The 16949-nt window shown below is 38.8% G+C and overlaps 1 protein-coding gene and 1 non-coding gene across 2 annotated transcripts in view; one reads left to right on the forward strand and one right to left on the reverse strand.

Moving 5' to 3' along the window:
• CHST9 (carbohydrate sulfotransferase 9) overlaps positions 1-16949 on the forward strand; it is a 249905-nt gene that overhangs the window by 214367 nt on the left and 18589 nt on the right. The window lies entirely within an intron of this gene.
• Positions 9580-9655, reverse strand: TRNAT-GGU (transfer RNA threonine (anticodon GGU)). Its single transcript has one exon. It is a non-coding gene; the product is annotated as a tRNA-Thr (tRNA).

Raw genomic sequence — 16949 nt, forward strand, 5'->3', positions numbered from 1 at the left:
ACAGCTTTTTAAACATCTATTGATGGACACTAGGGCTGCTTCCAAATCTTCACTTTTGTAAATAACACTTCGATGTATAAGGGTACATATATTCTTTTAAATTAGTGTTTTAAGTTTCTTCAAATATATTGTCAGAAGTGGAATTTCTGGTCATAAGACAATTCCATATACTGCTTTCCACAGTGGCTGAATCAGTCTGCATTCCCAACAGTGCATGAGGGTTCTTTTTCTCTACATTCTCGCCACTACTTGTTTGTTGATTTATTGGTGATAGCCATCTGACAAGTATGAGGCGATATCTTGTTGTGGTTTTAATTTGCATTTCTCTGATGATTAGTGAACTTGAGTATCTTTTCAACTGTCTATTGGCCAGCTGTATGTCCTCTCTGGAGAGGTGTCTATTTAGGTCTTTTCCATTTTGTAATTGGATTGTTGGCTTTTTTGGTGTTGAGATCTCTAAGATTTTTATAAATTTTGGATATTAACCCCTTATCAGATGTATCATTGGCAAATATGTTCTCCCATTCAATGACTTGTCTTTTCATTTTGTTGATGGTTTCCTTTGCTGTGCAAAAAGATTTTATGCCAGTACCATGCTGCTTTGATTCCTGTAGGCTTGTAATATAGTTTCATATCAGGTAGCATGATTCCTCCAACTTTGTGCTTTCTTAAAATTGCTGCAACTATTTGGGATCTTTTGTGATTCCATATAAATTTTGGGGATATTTTTTCTAGTTCTGTGAAATTCACCATTGATATATCAGTAGAAACTGCTTTGACCAAAAGCAATCAGTATAGATTGCTTTGAGTAGTATGGACATTTTCATGATGTTAAGTTTTTCTTTCTATCCATGAACATGGTATATGTGCTTCCACTTATTTATATCTTCTTCAATTTCTTTCTTCGGTGTCTTAAATTTTTCCAAGTATAGGACTTTTAAATCCTTGGTTAAATTTATTTCTAGGTATTTTTTATGTAATTGTAAATAGGATTGTTTTCTTAGTTTTGCTTTCTGAGAGTTTATTATTGGTATAAAAAAAACAACTGATTACTAGATATTTATTTTGTATCCTGCTACTTTACTGATTTCATTTATTAGTTCCTGTTGGGGCCTGAATAAATAAACAGGGTATTTTTGTAATCTGGACAGAGGTGCTGGGCCCAAACCCCAACTCATTTGCCTACTTAACAAAGAGCTACACCTGATTCTCATTTGCCTCACTCATGTTCTCCAGAGGAGGCTGGAAGCTAGTTTCTTATTAGTGTAAAGTAGATTTGATGGTATGGTGTGGGTTGTCTTTGAGTTGCCTTGGAAACTTAATTGAATTGCTGATGGACCACATTTTTTCGATGAATAAAAGTAGATGTGTTTCTGGGAGCAGGCATGTTACCGCTAAGGAACAGTAGAGACTGTTTGCCGTGGCATCCTTCTGAAGCCATCTGTGTGTGTGTGTGTGTGTGTGTGTGTGTGTGTGTGTGTGTGTATGTGTATATATATAAAGAAATATATATATATATTTCTTTAAGTCCCTGTCTACTATTTATTTCAATTCCATACCTTTTCCTGTTTGAAGACCCCATAATAGACTCCTCGTGGCTGGACTGCAACAAGTTCCAGTAGTTTTTTAGTGGAATCCTTAGGATTCTCTATAGACAATATTATGTCATCTGCAAATAATAAAGGTTTTACTTCTTCCTTTCCAATTTGGATACCTTTTATTTCTCCTTCTTCTCTGATTTCTGTGGTTAGGACCTCCAGTACTATGTTGAATAAGAGTGGTGAAAACAGACATATCTGTCTTGTTCCCGATATTAAGGGAAACACTTTTAGTTTTTGCCCATTGAATATGAAGTTGGCAGTGGGTTTGTGATATATATGGCCTTTATTACATTGAAGTATGTTCCCTCTATTCCCACTTTGCTGAGAGTTGTTATCATAAATAGGTGCTAGATTTTATCAAATGCTTTTTATGCATCTATTGATATGATCATGTGACTTTTATCCTTCATTATCTTTATGTGGTTTATCATGTTTACTGATTTGTGGATATTGTATAAACCTTGTATCCTTAGAATAAATCCCCCTTGATCATGGTGTATGATGATTTTATGTATTATTGGATGTAGTTTTCTAGTATTTTGTTGAGCATTTCAACATCTAAGTTCAACAGAGATATTGGCTTATAATTTCTTTCTTTGAAGTGTCTTTATCAGGTTTTGGAATTGTGATAATGCTGGCCTGATAAAATGAGCTTGGGAGTAATCCCTCCTCTTAAATTTTTTAGAATAGTTTGAAAAGAATATATGTTAGTTCTTGGATGTTTTGTAAAATTCACTGGTGAAGCCATCCAGTCCAGGATTTTTGTTTTCCATGAGTTTATTTTATTACTGCTATAATTTCATTAGTTGTAATCCACCTATTCAGATTTTTCTATTCTCTCTGATTCAGTTTTGGAAGATTATAGGAAGTCTTAGGAATTTACCCTTTTCATCCAGATTGTTAGCATATAGTTGTTTGTAAATATTTTTTTCAATCCCTTGTACTTCTTTGGTATCAGTTGTTACTTTTCTTTTATTTCTGATTTTGTTTATTTGGGTCCTCTCTCTATTTTTCTTGATGAGTCTGCCTAGAGGTTTGTCAATCTTATCTTTTCAAATAACCAGCTCTTGGTTTTCCTGATCTTTTGTGGGGTTTTTTAGCCACTATTTCATTTATTTCTTCTTTGTTATTATTTCCTTTCTTTTACTCTGAGCTCTGTTGATCTTTTTCTAGTTCTTTTAAGTGTAAAGTTAAATTGTTTATTTAGTATTTTTCTTATTTCTTGAGGCAGGTCTGTAACACTATGAATTTTCTTCTTAGGATTCCTTTTGCTGTGTCCCATAGATTTTGGGTTATTGTGTTCTCATTTCATTTGTTTCAAGATATCTTTTGATTTCTTTCTAGATCTCATTATTAACCCACTCATTGGTTATTTCATGTCTTTGTATGTTTTTCAGTTTTTCTTCCTTATAATTAATTTCTAGTTTTATACTATTATGGTCAGAGAAGATGTCTGAATATGATTTCAATCCTTTTAAATTTATTAAGACTTGTTTTATGTCCTAACATGGTTTATTCTTGAAAATATTCCACACACACTTGCAAAGAATATATATTCTGCTGCTTTGAGTTGAAATGCTCTACGGATATCAATTAAATCCATCTGATCTAGTGTGTCATTTAAAGCCTCTGGTTTTTTTTGTTGTTGCTGTTGTTGTTGTTATTGTTGTTCTGTCTGGAAGATATATCTATTGACTTCAATGGGGTTTTTTAATTTCCTACTGTATCTGTATTACTGTTGATCTCTCCTTTTATGTCCATCAAGATTTGTCTTACCTATTCAGGTGCTCCTTTGTTGAGTGCATAAATATTTACAAGGGTTATTACGTCTTATTGGATTGCTACCTTTTTCATTATGTAGTATCCTTCTTTGTCTCTCCTTTATTATAACCTTTGTTTTAAAGTTTATTTTGTCAGAAATAAGTATTGCTACCAGGTTTTTAATTTTTTTTCACTTTTATTTGCATGAAATATCTTTTTCCATTCCTTTACTTTTAGTCTGTGTGTATGTTTCATTCTGAGGTGTGTCTTTTGTAGACAGCATATATGTGGTTCTTGTTTTCTTATCCATTTAGCTACCTTGTGTCTTTTTATTGGGGCATTTAAGCCATATACATTTAAAGTGATTATTGATAGGTATATATTCATTGCCATTTCATTCTTTTAACTATTCCTCTGTTTCTTCTTCTTCCTCTTCCTCTTCTTCTTTTTCTCCTTCCTCTCCTTCCTCTCACACTTCTCCTCCTTCTCCTCCTTTTCTCCCTCCTCCTCCTCTTCTTCTTCTTCCTCCTCCTCCTCTTTCTCCTCCTTCCCCTCCTCCTCCTCCTTTTAAATCCTTTAATATTTCCTGTAATACTAGCCTGATGGTAATGAAGCCCTTTAGCTTTTTCTTATCTGGGAAGCTCTTTATTTCTCCTTTGGTTTTAAATAATAACTTTGCTGGAAAAAAGTAGTCTTGGTTATAAGTCCTTGCTTTTCATCACTTTGAATATTTCATGCCTGTCCCTTTTGGCCTGAAGTGTTTTTGTTGAGAAATCAGCTATCAGTCTTTTTTAGTCTTTTTTTTTCTGAAGTGAGAAGCTGGAAGGCATAGAGACAGACTTCCGCATGGACCTGACCAGGATCCAACCGGTGTGCCCACCAGGAGGCAATGCTCTGCCCATCTGGGGCACTGCTCCATTGCAATCAGAGTCATTCTAGCTCCTGAGGCAGAGGCCATGGAGCCTTCCTCAGTGCCCAGGCCAACTTTGCTCCAATAGAGCCTTGGCTGCAGGAGAGGAAGAGAAAGACAGAGAAAGTAGAAGCAAATGGGCTCTTCTCCTGTGTGCACTGGACAAGAATCAAACCCAGAACTTCCACACGGTGGGCTGATGCTCTACCACTGAGATAGCCAGCCAAGGTCAGCTGTCAGTCTTTTGTGAGCTGTCTTGTAGGTAACTTTCTCTTACTGCTTTTAAGATTCTCTCTTTGTCTTTAACCTTAGCCATTTTAATTATGATGTGTCTTGGTGTGGGCCTTTTGGGGTTCCTCCTGTTTGGGACTCTCTGTCCCAGATTCTTCCCAGACTTCAGCAGGGAAAAACCACTAGAAGTCGAGAGGGTGGGGCTACTAGGAGCCTGAAGAGAGGAGCTAACAGATCTCCCATAACAGGAAGATGCCAGTCAGGTTCATGGAAAAGTGGTGGAAAAGAGCCCCACCCCGAAGTCACACAGTTTAGTCACTGACACTCCCTGAGTCTGCCCAGATCTCTAAACCCTGGCCCAGGCAGCTGACTTCCCAGCAGGGTGCAAGCTCTGCAGGGTGGGGCTGTGAGGAGTCTGAGGGTGGGGTTATTGCATTCCCCCAGGCTGATGCTGTATGGAGGGGAGTGTTCCACCCAAGAAAGATGGCATTGTGGTGAACCTATTTTCTTAATAAGTTAAAGAAGTTGGTAAAGAAATATATTAACATTACTTCTTATGGGCATATTTTCATTGTCTTCTTTTTACATTTGGCTAAACTAGTAGAATAAATATGTAGACACCAAAATAGAACACAAGTATTTACTCATAATCTTAAACATTGATTTGATGCCAGATAAAATTATAATTGTTTAATTCCCCAATTCTTTAGACTTCCAATATAAGAGGGAAGGGTTTTTAAGTGTATTAGTTATACCAGGGGTCGGGAAACTTTTTGGCTGAGAGACCCATGAATGCCACATATTTTAAAATGTAATTCTGTGAGAGCCATACAATATGTTTAACACTAAATATAAGTAAATGTGTGCATTTTATGTAAGACCAACACTGTTAAAGTACAATAAGTCTCTGAATTCTTTTTAACAACGTTGTTATGCTATTGCTAACCAATGATGAATAAAATACTTCTTACCATTAATGCGACTGCTGGTGCTGCATGGCTTTGTAGTCTGATAGATGGTGAGGTTAAGCTTCATGCAGGCATTGAGACTTCCATCTGATAAACGTGATCATAGGTTGGTCTTAACGTTCTATAGATGTGAGAAAGACTGCTCACATGCATACGCAGAACCAAACATTGTCAGTACAGCAATACTCACACGCTGCAGTGTGTGGTATGTGACGGGAAGCGTGTTACAAGTTTTGACAATCAGCTGGTCCGCGGGTTGAAGTTTTTTTCATTTCTCCCCACTTGTGTTTGCTCGCCAACTCTGTTTGCTGTTGTGCAAGTCTTTCCAAATCTTCATCAGTGACTTGAACTTATTCATCCACATGTCTGAGGCCTTCAGGTCAGCAGCTTGTAGCTCAAAATATCTGACGAAGACACCGGGGATATAACTCAGGTTGGAGCTGTCCACTGCACACTCGTGTGGATGGGTGATGAACTTAAAAAGACGAGTGCACTCACGAAATTCTCCAAAGCGCGCTTTGAATGACTGCAGGAGATTAGATGTGAAGACCGCTAGAAGCTGGAGATCAAGGTGTTGAGCAGGGTCACTTGCTGAGCATGCATCTTTAAACTCTCCCAGTTTTTCAAAGTGTAGTAAATAACCTGTTTCAATGTTGGTGATAAAGAGTTCCAGCTTGTTTTCAAATGCAAACACTGCTGTTGAAGGGATAAGACTGTATTTCCAATGCCTTGCATTTTCACATTGAGCTGGTTCAGATGTTCAGTTATGTTCACGAGATAGTAGAATTTCAGGAGCCACTCAGTGTTAGCTAACTCAGGATGCTCGATGTTTTTCATTTCAAGAAAAGTCCAGATTTCACTCAGACAAGCCGCAAAACGGCTGAGCACCTTCCCTCTTGACAACCAATGTGCATTGCTGTGCAGAAGCAGACCCAGGATAATTATTCCCAACTTCATCCAGCACTGTGTTTTAAACTGGCGATCATTTAAAGCTCGGGCAACAATAAAGTTGACCACCTAAATGACCAGCGACATCACCTCACCAAGCTGCTTGCCACACATCTGAGCACAAAGCACCTCCTGACATAGGATGCAGTGAAAACTTAGGATGGGTCTCTTTTCATGTTCACAAAGAAGTGCTACGAATCATCTGTTTTTCCCCACCATGCACAGAGCAGCATCAGTACACACCGAAATAAGTTTATCCATTGGTAGATTTTTTTTCTTTAGCGAACTCAGTGAAAGACTTGAATAAATCCTCCCCTCTTATTGTCTCTTTCATAGGCAAAACAGCAAGACTTTCCTCACGTAGTGTGTCACCTACAGCATACCTTGCAATCACACTGAACTGGGATAAATGGTTTATGTCTGTTGACTCATCCAAAGTGAGAGAAAAGAATGGTGCTGCATTTATGTCCTTCACTTGTGTTGCCTCAATTTGATTTGCCATCATGATGGTACAATCGTGAACAGTTCTTGCCGACAGAGGCATGTCTTTTATTCCTTTGATTATCTTGTCTTTATCTGAAAAGTCGTCAAAAGTTCATTGGCAACATCAAGTATGAATGTTTTGGCATACTCTCCATCTGTGAATGGCTTTCCATTTCTCACAATTGCTAAAGCACCAGCAAAGCTAGCTGAATTCCAGTCACCTTGTTGGGTCCAAACACGGAGTTGTTGCTGACTAGCTTGTACTCTGCACAGTAGCTCTTGACATGCTTTCTTCCTGCTGTCCTCCACTGGGTATTTGATGCAAATGTAGTATGGCATGTGTCAAAATGCCGCTTTATATTTGACCGTTTCATCAATGCAATTTTATCATTGCATATTAGACACTCTGCAGAACCTGCTCTCTCCACAAAGGCGAATTCTTCTGTCCATTCATGCTGAAAAGTACGATACTCCTCATCTTTTTCTCTTTTAGCCATCTTGTTCGTCAAAAGTGTTTCTGCAATTAGCTAGCTGACTACTTGATTAAAAGGAGGGAAGTTCGGCCCTGGCCGGTTGGCTCAGTGGTAGAGCGTCGGCCTGGCGTGCGGAAGTCCTGGGTTCGATTCCCGGCCAGGGCACACAGGAGAAGCACCCATCTGCTTCTCCACCCCTCCCCCTCTCCTTCTCCCAACATCCCTATCAGCCAAGCCATGAGAAATCCAGGCTGAAGTGGAAATAGAGCTCCAGCCTACTGGCCCATATCCAGTGTTCGTTTTTAGCCCACGGCTATTTTACCACACCTGAACTCTGAGAACAAACAACTGTTTTGAGTTCTCTAGAGGAAACACTGGATTCTTTCCTGTGTAATTCACTGGGGAAATCAGAATGCTTTTTAAAAGTAACTTGTTAAAGCAGCTTGTTTATGAGAAGAGGACAAAAATGAGCAGTGAACCTCTTGGCAACTTATGTCCCAGAATGGGATGAATGCTTGACCCATTTATTTCAGCTGTCTCTTTGGCAATTCAATCCTGCAACAATTTTCCTATCTGAAAAATGTTCTTTGTGGCAGTGAAATCTCCTGTAGTTTTTCTGAATAATTTTAAGAATGGTAGATTAAAGACAGTAGCTTAAAATACTACCTGAAATACCTTCCAAACCAAATTAGAATATGGGAAAACTGAATGTAAAAACCTTTCAACTTAATTTTTGCAAACTGCCTTATTGGACAGTAGACAACTAAAAGCTGTAGGACATTAACATGTTCTGTTTATGCCTTCCTGTGTAGTAGATCATCGGAAATCCATAGTGAATTAATACAGCTAGGTAAGAGAGAGGGACACTGACTATGGGGTCTCATTGCTTGTGGAGAAGATGAGGATGTTAAAGGGACATTGACAGTTTAGGTGCTGGTTATGGTGAAAGCTTCCCTTCGCTGATTGCCCAGGTCAGAGAGAGCCAACACTATGGATGCTGTTACAACTTATGTGTTGGCTTCCGGGGGCTGCTATGACAAACTATAATCAACTGGGTGCTTTCAAACAACACAGATGTGTTGTCTCACAGCTGTAAAGGCTACAAGTTCAAAATCACAGTGTCAGCAGGACCATGCTCTCTCTGAAACCTGCAGGGGAGGGTCCTTTCTTGCCTCTCTCCTGTCTTTGGTTGAGAGCTGGCAAATGTTGATGTTCCTCGGCTTGTGGTTGCATCACTTCTGTGTCTGCCTCCATTGTCACAGGTGTGTCTCTTATTATAAGATCATCAGCCATATTGGCCCACCCTTATAACATCATCTACATTTGATTACATCTGCAAAGATTCTATTTCCAAATAAGGCCACATTTACAGGTACCAGGAGCAAGGGCTTCAACACATCTGTTTGGTGACACCATTTAATCCATGACAGGCTGGAAACCGGAGTTATCTCCACTTCATCTCTCCCAATGACTACTGACCATTTTTAAAATTAAGTTTATTAGGGTAACATTAGTTAGTAATATTATATAAGTTTTGAGTGCACAATTCTACAATACATCATCTGTATATTGTATCATGTGCTCACCACCCAAAGTCAAGTCTCCCTTCATCACCTGCTGGTCTAGTGGTTAGGATCTGGCATGCTCCCCACACATTTTTGATGTGACCTCTTGAAACCCTGTCCAGTCCAGCTCCTCCTCCTATGCCCAGCCCATGGCCCTCGCTTCCTTCAGGCCCTCATTTTGCTTATTTGGTGGCTTCTCATAGCTCCCCTGCTGCAGTCTTACTACCTTTCTATTCATCTTTCATTCTGCTTCACTTCACTTGCTAAAATACCAATCACCTACCTCTAATTAGACAGAAAGCCCTTCCCCATTTTTTTTTTTTTTTTTTTTTGTATTTTTCTGAAGCTGGAAACGGGGAGGCAGTCAGACAGACTCCCGCATGCGCCCGACCGGGATCCACCCGGCACGCCCACCAGGGGGCGACGCTCTGCCCACCAGGGGGCGATGCTCTGTCCAGCTGGGGTGTCGCTCTGTCGCGACCAGAGCCACTCCAGCGCCTGGGGCAGAGGCCAAGGAGCCATCCCCAGCGCCCGGGCCATCTTTTGCTCCAATGGAGCCTCGGCTGCGGGAGGGGAAGAGATAGACAGAGAGGAAGGAGAGGGGGAGGGGTGGAGAAGCAGATGAGCGCCTCTCCTGTGTGCCCTGGCCGGGAATCGAACCCGGGACTTCCGCACACCAGGCCGACGCTCTACCACTGAGCCAACCGGCCAGGGCCCCTTCCCCATTTTTAACCGTTGATTAGTAACCCCACCTGTGCATTATAATCACCCGTGGAGCTTTGTTAGCATAGGGACTGAGACCTATCACACCCATCAAATCTCAAGAAATTCTGAGTCAGCAGTTGGGTTCAGACATAGCACAACTCTCAGACCAGGCCAAGAAGGGTCATGTGTTTTTAGAAGAACTCAAACATCACAAACACAGAAATACAAACATGTCTTTTCTTTTCTTTTACAGCCTCATGTTTTAAAGTCCAATAACCATTTGAATACACACAATGAATGGAGAGAGACAGAGCAGCTGTCTTGTCAGGTAGGGTGGGATCAGGCTAGGGTATAAAAAATATCAGCCTTTGCCACTTTCTCTTTGACACCAGAGAAAGAAGGGCTGCTGTAGTTTCAAGAAATTGGGACAATATGTAGGCAGACAATGTTCCTGAGGGAAGAGTACTTCAGCCCTCCCCTCTGCTCTGGAGGTGGGTTGACAGGGTGACTGTAGCTTCGAGTGATGCTTAGAACTGCCTGGCAATCCCGAGTCGGAGAAATGAGGCTTGTGGCAAGAGAACCAGCTCTCCCACAGCCCTAAAGAGCTTTACTGAGTCATCCCTTCCTTGATGGGGGCTCATCTAGCCACTGCCATGGAGTCCCCTGCTGAGTTCAGCTTCTGCTCTATTTTCCTCCTGAAGGTCCATATGACTACTCAGGCCTCTAGTGGCAGGTGACCCTCAAGGAGAATGGGGCTTCTGTACCTTCCTGGCAAGAGCAGTCTCTTGGGAAAGGCTGCAGACCCTGGGTGGCAACAAAGGCCAGGTCTTGAGTATCTCTTACTTTAAAACTTTTAACTATTTAGACATACAGTATGTGGGCCACGTTGATACTCTAGGCCTCATACATGTAGGGGATGATCCTACATGGACATCTGCAACTTTAAAACTCAATATGGGATTCTAATAAAATGCCAAGGTTGAACCCACTTGTCTATCATCTGTAGGATAAAATTTTAACCTTTGACTATGAAATCCAAAGCCCTATGATTTTATAATCCTTTGGAGAGTAGGCTCCCCATCCTCCTAGACTAATTTCCCATTCTGCTCTTTTATGTACAACTACTGAGTCCCATTTAACACTGCTCTACCAACATATTCACCTCTTTCTCTGCAGGTACAAAATTTACTCATATGCCAAGATATAACTCAAGTGCCACCTTTTCCATGAAGTTTTTCTCTTCCAATAATTAAAAATAAGCTTTCCTTATTCTGTGCTCCTATATTTTTTCTGCCTCTTTGCTATAGACTTGCATATACCCCTCTATGATTTTTAACTAGATAGTATCATCCCAAAGGGAAGAAATCATGTTTCATTCATGTGTCCACTATCAGAACTTACATATTATAAGCGCTCAACCAATTGGTGGTCAAATGTAAATTCTTCAGCTCACTAATTTATTACCATAGTAGCCAGAGGGACTGGGAGAGGCAGGCCATTTACTCCCTGTACCCTGGGCTATTCAAACGTGGTATGTCATTGTTTTGTAGAAGGCAGGAACCAGGTGTTATCCTTTGCCATTCAGGTGAGGAATTTAAACCAAAATCAGCAGGGAAAAGCCAAGAGTGCTCATGTTCTGTATCAGTGGTAGTCAACCTGGTCCTTACCGCCCACTAGTGGGCGTTCCAGCTTTCATGGTGGGCAGTAGCCGAGCAACCAAAGTATAAATAAAAAGATAGATTTAACTATAATACGTTGTTTTATAAAGATTTATTCTGCCAAACTTAGCAAAAATCCGACATAAAGTACTTGGTAAGTAATTATTATTATGTGCTTTAACTTGCTGTAACTCTGCTTTATAAATTTTATAAAGTAAAGTTACTTCCCTGCTTTATAAATCATGATTACTGTGGAACCGGTGGGTGGTTAGAAAATTTTACTACTAACAGAGATACAAAAGTGGGCAGTAGGTATAAAAAGGTTGAATACCCAAGCTCTATATGAATAATGGTCACACAGTCAGGATATGAAAGAATTTAAGAATCCCACACCTTTATCTCATCTTTACATCTATATTCCATTCCATAATTGCCTGTAGAATGTTAAACTGTTGGCTTAGTTCAAGAGTTGGGCACCTGATTTTTTTTCTTGAATGTAAGTGTGGCAATGCCATTCACTGCTGCCTTTTTAGTGTAACGTGAACTTTACAACTTCTAAATTTAAAGTGGGATTACATTACCTTGCAATATTCTTATCAAAATGGCCATGCACTCAAGGAGACAACTTTGACTTAAAGTTGAGTTTCTCTTTGCAAGTTGAGCACTAGGACTAGTAAAGATCCCATCTCCCTAATTTTTTTAAGATTACCTTCTAGAATTGGAAGTTGTGCTTTAAAAAGTGATCCAACTTGGGTCTTTGTTTTTAAGGCTTGAAAACAAGACTAAAATAATCAGAGGAGGTAGCACTATTGGAGGTTAGCAAAGACTGTCATTACTAAAGGTCAGATGGCTTTATATCTAGAAAATACTTAGGTGTAAATGTCAAAAACTCACCTCTATAATTGGGAGCCAAGACAATGATAATACTGTGTAAAGGTATCTGTGGAATTAAACAGTAGACTATAGTCTGTGGAAATACATTGTCATGACAAAAGGAGGAGGAAAAAAAAGCCCTCGGGTGTTTTAAATACATAAACACCAAAAAGGAAATAATAGTTAGAATAAAGAATATTGTTTATTAGCAACACTGCAAGATCTATTAGCAATTAAATATGCAGATAATTCTCACTCAAGCACTCAGAATGCTTCTGAACAATTACAACCAGTAACTGTGCTAGTCACTCATTGTGCTATCTCATTTATTTCTTACAACAACCTGATGAAGATGCATATTTTAATCTCTCTTTTTGATACAGGTGGAAATTCAGGCTTGAAAGGTTTGGTAATTTTTTCAATCCTGCTGTGCTTGACACTAAATTAATAATAATAATAATATTTAGCATTATTATTAAGTATTTAATGAGCTTTCTGTGTGTGGGTACTAGGCTAAATTTTACATAAAATTAAATCAGTTAAACTTCACAGCAGCAACGCTGTGAGGTAGGTACAAATCAAAGGTGTCAGTTAGTGAGTTTAAGTAGCTTGCTTAAGATCACACACCAGAATGATAGCTGGCCATCCGACCCGGCAGTGTAAGCACCGGCCACTATTTTCTGCTGCTTTAAATATCTTTATCTGTAGGCACACAATTGGTGAGTAGCAGAGCTGGAATGTGAATCCAGGTGTGTCTCATTCTGAAATCATTTTCTTCACTGTTATGCAATGCTACTACTTGTCCTGGAAGTTCTATTAAATATATAATCCCCTTTCTGACCACCCGAATCAGCACTCTAGTTTTTATACCAACACTGAAGCAACTGGTTATGAGACTGTAGGATACAGATATTTATGATGTGGTTGGTGTTTGCTTGTATTTTTTTTTCCAAGCATTTTAGCAATCAAGATGAGCATATACTCACTCTGGGTTCCTGTTGAGCATTAAATTACTTTTTTAATTAACTGAAATCCCATCTAAGAGAAAAACCACTTGTCACCTGAAAAGAGATTAAAAACTGGAGGGAAAAAAAACACCATACATTGGGATTATCTGTTGCCCTCTGGCAATTTTGCCCAGCAGAGCCCAGACAGAGCTAACATGGACATAAAATGAGAATTGAATAGAAACCTTTATTTTCACCCAACTATAAAATGTCCTCTTGTTCTTTTATTTTCTGGAAAAAAGTACCTTACTTCTAAAAACTCTTTTATAAGTTTTTCACTATTAGTAATAACAATGTCTTTATATGTGTACTCATGTGAGAAAAATATGGGATCCTAAAACTCTGTGCTGACAATGCAGCATCTATTAGAAAGAATAAAAATAGTTAACTTAACCACAGGGTAAATGGATCTCACCACCCAAGATGCTAGCACCCAGTAGGCCAGTGAAGTCTGTTTCAGGAATGATTTCTAGTAAATCTGTTTCTCTTTTTCTTCCTGCTCTTGAGTTTTTCTAATCATACTCCCTGCATGGTAGCATCTGCACCTAAAGATGAGTAACTTGGGAACGGATATTTTTCAGCCTATTAGATTTTACCAGTAAAATGTTAGCACCCTCATATGGGATTTTTTCTCAATACATAACAACAAACCTCAATAACTAAGTTGTACTGGCCAAGAGCATGATTAGTAGACCCCTCAGCATTCATGAACTCAATACGACCTCTGTATAGGAAGTCTTCTTTTTTACATCTTGGATAAAATTTATGATCAAAATGGGACAAAAAGCCAATCTGTCATCACATTTGAATATACATTCTAAAATACAGTAGTTTGTCATTCTTTTACCCAAACTGAATAAAAGGTTCAAGTAAGAACTTGATATTTTCTGGAATTGTGTGAAAGAGGCACTTGAATCATCATCACTTTGAATACAAGTCATGGGTGACATTTAAAAAATTGTACTTTAAGAAATAGTGACCAAGGGATTGGAAATATTTTACAGTATGTACCCATCATTGCTTAGGTTAAAATAATTTTGGTATAATGATGATAAAATGGCTATTTTTTTGTACTTATAAATCAAAACACTTTTTATTTAAAATATCATCAGTTTGAATTTTACTATTCACAACCTATTTCTAAAAGCCCAAAAAGAAAAAATGACAAGTTGTGGTCATTAATACTAGGACAATTATGTGGAAGCCATGCTATGTACATGGTTCAGACATCTTAGGACAGATCCCTGATTTCCTGGTTGTATCTAGACTTCGCGTATCCACATTTCACTGAGAAAATGCTACTTGGTCCTCATTAGATTCTCAGGAGTGAAAGAAAGTGCTCTAGACAGTCGTTCTACCTCTCACTTAAAAAGAAAAAGTGATCACACATCTCTTTTATTATGCATAAATTAAAATGTTTTTATATGAACTTTATTTTGTAAAGTAGCAGTTAATGTGGAAAAAGTTATTATCCTCCAAAATGTTACATTACTTCTGTGGTGGATCATCAAACAAGGATGGAATAAACAAAGATTCTTCAGTGTTTCATTACTGGTATGTGCCTTGCTCAAAATGTATTAAAAGGGAATATTTTCATCATACTATTATTGGATAATTTAATTAGGCCAATGTTCTGTGGATGTAAAAACAATGTAATTTACTATGTTGAATGATTATCCAATCAGATTTCTCTCATTTTCTAAGGCAATGGATTGACTAAAATGTGACCATAAACAAAATAGATTTTATTAGGCATAATCTACTTTGTAAACAAACGAAATTAATTCTTTGCCTGACCTAAAGCTTCAAAAATGAAAGACCAAAATTGAACACATGCTTCCAATTTTGGTTCTGTTACTAAGATGACACTTAATAGAAAAGTTTCAATTTAACTTCCCCTCAAGTATTCTGTTCTTGAGACTAAATGACTCTTAAAAATATGTTCATCAACAGATGGGAGCCACTTATGGCCTCATAAACTCCAAAGCAAGTGAAATTATCTCAGCAAAATAGGAAGATTACAAGAAAGCCTCATCTGGTTATTTCAGAGATGATTAATGCATTGCATATCGGTTCAATGGCGCAATGAATATTGACAGATAATCACCCTTTTTCATACGAGAGAAATACCAGAGACGAATGCTAGTGATGTATGTTTTTAATCAATCATTAAGCAATTTCAACACATGCCTTGTGTTTAAAGCTGTGCTAAGTGCTAGGGAGGTTGTGGAAGAAAATGCTAGCACAGACCCTGATCTGAAGGGACTTTCTGTCTTGAAAGAGAAGACTAGCATACCTTACAGTTTAAGGACCGTGCACACTCACAGAGTGTCTTATTACTTACTTGCTTATGAACCACACAGAACGGATAGTACAAGAGTTTTGAAAAGTCAACAATCAATGAATTGTGGCCATGGAAGGACCATGGAGGACTCTGGAAACCAGTTATTCAGATTTGATTCTGCAAGAAATATAATGTGGTAGCACCAAGAATTTTGGAGTTGAGAAACAACCTCAGGAAATTTAGTGTGGGATTTTCTAATACCATATCTTGTATTTTCCATTTTGTACCATCTCCACTGGTACCAGCCACCAGTCTTTCTCTAGGGTACTCTAACTCTTGTTTTGACTCTTACCAGCCCCCACTCCATTCTCCCGTTGGCCATCAGGGTGAGCTTTATAAAATATCAATCACTACATGTTATCCCCCTGTTGAAAACCTCCAGTGGCTTATATCGTACTTCTGATAAAACCCAAAGTCCTTTCCATGATCTCCATGATGTGATGTTCCTGCAAATACGATCCTTCCTTTCTCTCTGAATTCATCCTGTTTCACTGGGCCCTTCTGACTCATGCAACATACTGGCCTTCCTTCTGTCCTTCACTGGACTGGGCTTACTCCCATGCAAGAGCCCGTGGCAGCTCTCACTGCCCTGCCTAAAATGCTCTGCTCTCAGATCCTGGGTTCCTTCTTGTCATTCCGATCTCAGCTCAGGCAGCTTCTCCCCTGATAGATCTTCCCTGGACATCTATTTAATGTAGTCTTTCCCACTTTCTCCCTGTTACTCGTGCTCTATCACATCACTCTGCTTTAGTTTTTGCATCATACTTATCACCATCAAAATTTTTACTGTTCATTCATTTGTGTACTTGGTCCTTATATCCTTTATCCGCAAGAACATAAGTACTGTGAGAGCAGGACCCTTGTCAGAGTGCCTTGCCCCTCTAGCCCCAGTGCCACTAAACAGTGCATTATTAGATGCTCAGTAAATGCTTCTCAAATGAATGCATTGTTTAATTAATTCTACAAGCAGGCTGTGGCAACAGACTTGGCACGAAATGGAAGTGTCTAGTGATATATTCATGGTGGGAATGAACCGTTTGGTGTGAATACATGAAAGATGAATAGAGACTGGTGTCTGGATATGGAACATGAATGAACAACCTAAGACAAGGATTAACACAAGATCCTCAGGATGGTTGCAGAAAGGTCATACTCTTGGCAGGAATATAAAAGTTGTGATTAAAGCCTCATTTAATGAGGATACCATGCACATCAGGCATTATGTATTTATTTCATTTATTTTTCTTGACTCCATTAGTTAGGCATCATTATCTCTATTTTATATATGGAAAATGAGTCAACTATTTCTAAGTTGTTTAGGTAGGTCTTATATTTCAGTGGGTAAGGTTGATTTTGTAGGAAAATACAGATTTTAAGGTCAATTGACAGTTGCAAGTAAATCATGCATAGTAAAAATCTACC

This window comes from Saccopteryx bilineata, chromosome 11 (assembly GCF_036850765.1).
Source record: "Saccopteryx bilineata isolate mSacBil1 chromosome 11, mSacBil1_pri_phased_curated, whole genome shotgun sequence".
NCBI lineage: Eukaryota > Metazoa > Chordata > Mammalia > Chiroptera > Emballonuridae > Saccopteryx > Saccopteryx bilineata.